Raw genomic sequence first — 3,587 nt, 5'->3', positions numbered from 1 at the left:
ATGTTCACAACTGAGTTTTTTCTTGATGGGCTAGCAAGGTAATAAAAAGTACAAAAATCATAAATTCTATAATAAAGAATAAATAACAATAAACATTTATATCTATTTTATAAAGTGCATTTTCTTACCTTACTTTCAGAAATTCCCTTCTCCAATCACTTCAAAATCCTTTAAAAGACTATTTCTTGGGGCACCTATCTGGTTCAGTCAGTAGAGCATGGGACTCTTGATCCTGGGGTCATGAGTCTAAGTCCCACATTGGACATAGAGCTTATTTAAGACTTTTTTTTTTAAAGAATATTTCTTTAATATCCAAGCATTATATCTCAATTGTATTTTAATAAAGCTGGAAAAAAAATCCAAGTTATTAGTCTTGTTAAATCCATTTTTAACAGCCTCACTGAGGTATCATTGACATACAATAAACTATACATTTTATTTATACACCTGTGAGACCATCACCACAATCAAGATATTAATTTAGCATTAACATATCCATCATCCCCAAAAGTTTCCTCTTGGACCCTTTTGTAGTCCCTCCCTCCATTCCTTCCTTTCCCACTGCCCTATTCTGTCTTTTTTTTTTTTTAATTTTTAAAATGCTTATATTTATATTTGAGAGAGAGAGAGAGAGAGAGAGAGAGAGAGAGAGAGAGTGCAAGCAGGGGAAGGGGCAGAGAGAGAGGGCTCTCATCTGAAGCAGGCTCCAAGCTCCAAGCTGTCAGCACAGAGCTCCACGCAGGGCTTGAATTCATGAGCCAAAGTCTGCTGCGTAACTGACTAAGCCACCCAGGCACCCCTGCCCTATCCTGTCTTAAGGCAACCACTGATTTGCTTTCTGTAACTATAGGTTCGCTTACATTTTCCAGAATTTTATAAGAATGGAATCATAGAGTAGGTACTCTTTTTTATAAAGTTTCTTTCACTCAGCATAATTATTTGGAGATGCATCTAGAGTGTGTGTGTGTTTATGTATATTTCCTGTATGGATATACAATCTGTTTACCCTACTGATAGACTTTTGGTTGTTTTCATTTTCGGGCTATTACATATAAAGCCGCTACAACATTTATATGTAAGTCACAAATATGGATATAAGATTGCATTTCTCTAGGATAAACCCCTAGGACATTGCAGGTGTATGTAAACTTTTTAGGTTTTTCAAAATGTTGTATCCTTATACATTCCATCAGCAGCAGTGCATGGTGGTTAAAGTTCTTCTGTACCCTTGACAATATTTGGTTTGATTAGGCTTTCTTAATATTAGTTATTATAAGGGCCTCTCTCCCATGGGGCTGTGAGGGGTCCCTTTTCTCCTCAACCAGGGCTGGAGGCCAACATCAGTCCTTGAGGATTGTTGTGAGGGCTGCTGGGGGCTGGCAGCCTTGTTTTCCTGCCTTGGACATCTGTAGTTGCTGGGAGCCCCCACTTGGTCTATTCCAGGCATGCCAACTCCACAGCCAGACTAGGGGCTAAAGTGGCAGCGCTGGGCCTCCAGCTTCTGGCTGTCCTTGGGTAGTGCCAGGCTCTCATGAGCTGCCCCTGGCCTGTAGCTCGGTCCCCTCCCTGCCCCATAGACAGCACCTAACAAGAAAACACACCTAAACAGGAACATTCTTCTTTCACAAAGTTGTTTTGGCTATTCTTGATTTTTTCATTTCCATCTGAATTTTAGAATAAGCTTGTTAATATCTACAAAACTCCTGGAATTTTGGTTGAGATTGCGTTGCCTGTATCAATCAAATTGGGGAGAATAGATATTAACAACATTGGGTCTTCTGACTTGAATACAGAACACAGCATATATCTTCATATTGGCTCAGTTGTGATCATGTGACACTTGGTGTCACATGCTATTCGTATTGCAAGCCATCACTCGTTTATCAAGTTAAAATTGATCAGGAATGTTTGCCCGTCTTGCAGGACAAGTTACTCGCAATCCAAGCTTTTATTGTATTGAAAAACAAGAAGAACCACTGTCAAACCAGAGTTCCATGCCTCATGAAAATCTCTTTCAAAAATGAAAGAGAAATAAAAATATTTCCAAACTTTTTCACACTTTTATTGCCAGCAGACCTGCATTATAAGAAATGTTAAAGGAATTTCTTCAGACAGAGAGAATATATACATGATACCAGATGAGAATTTGGATCTATGCAAAGAGATGAAGTATTCTGGAAATGCATAAAACAGTGTCAAGAATGAGTAGAGCATTATAACTTGTTTCCAGAAATTGTCCATTACTCATGCCTCACCAGCCTTGATCATAGCATAAAAATTTAAATAAATTTGAGCAAATTTATGATAGATGAAATAAAGGGAAAAACATTTCTTACCCTCTGAAATATTACCAATTTGTTTTCCTACATCTCAGGATTTTCAAGCTGTATCTTTTAGGTATGTAATATTTTTCATCTCATATATGCAATTCATGGCCAATGTTTCATATTAAAATCACTTTACAAGCCTTGTGTTTCTGTAAACAGAAATGTAAGTCATAGGGCTAATATAATTTACTAACACTTTGAGTGAAAATCAGAATGAGTATAAATGACATCTTGGCTGAATAAAACCCAGAAACACATGGTTTAAAACCATTTATGTCTTGGCTCTCCTCTTTTAAAATATTCGTTTGTTTAAAAAATCTAGGGGCGCCTGGGTGGCTCAGTCGGTTGAGCGTCTGACTTCAGCTCAGGTCATGATCTCGCAGTCCGTGAGTTCGAGCCTCGCATTGGGGTCTGTGCTGATGGCTTGGAGCCTGGAGCCTGTTTTAGATTCTGCGTCTCCCTCTCTTTCTGCCCCTCCCCCGCTCATGCTCTGTCTGTCTCTCTCTCTGTCAAAAATAAATACACATGAAAAAAAAATAATCTATTTATTCATACTATCAACAGTGATTATTGAGGGCCATGTTCTATTCTAAGCCCTGAAGACAGAACAGTAAACAAAACCCTTATTCTCATGCAGCTCCTATTCTAGTGGAAAGAAACATAAAACAAGTAAACAATACATATATAATATGGCAGATGATGGTAAGGGCTGTGAAGAAAAATACAACAGAGCAAAGTAATAGTGGGGAGGGAGGTTTTAAAGTGAGAGGTCATGGAAGTCCTTTCTGATAAAGCAACATTTGAATAACTATGAGTAAGGTCAGGGAATGAGACACTGACACAGAAATGTGCTTGAAATGTTCTAGGAATAGGAAGGGTGTCAACCGGCTGCAATAGAGTGAATGAGACAGAGTTGGAGGAGATGAGGTAGCCAGGGGCCAGGTTATGCACGCCTGTGGGCCATAGTAATGACTCACATTTTATTCTGTGTGAGATGGAAAGCTACCAAAGGGTTTGGGGGAGGAAAGGGACACTATCTAATGTTTTAAATGTCTAACTTTAGCCATGTTGTTGAGAATGGAGAGCATGAGTGTCAAGAGAAGAGGAAGGGAGACATGTTACAAAGATAAATAACATGACACAGCAAAACTTTAAGTCAACTCTAAGTTCTTTGTGCTCTGCTAACAATATCATCCAAGTGCAAATTTAAGGAGCAACTGAGCCTGTTGCTACTTTGGAGCTTTCTGGCTTTAGGGCTCT

At 38.8% G+C, this 3,587-nt stretch overlaps 1 non-coding gene across 1 annotated transcript; it reads left to right on the top strand.

The window, feature by feature from the left end:
- The first annotated feature begins 1,277 nt into the window (after nt 1-1,277).
- Nucleotides 1,278-1,408, top strand: LOC122469889. The gene has a single exon (XR_006293768.1).
- The last annotated feature ends 2,179 nt before the right edge of the window (nt 1,409-3,587 follow it).

This window comes from Prionailurus bengalensis, chromosome B3, assembly GCF_016509475.1.
Source record: "Prionailurus bengalensis isolate Pbe53 chromosome B3, Fcat_Pben_1.1_paternal_pri, whole genome shotgun sequence".
Classification (NCBI taxonomy): Eukaryota; Metazoa; Chordata; class Mammalia; order Carnivora; family Felidae; genus Prionailurus; species Prionailurus bengalensis.
This window is presented reverse-complemented; position numbering and strand designations above follow the sequence as displayed.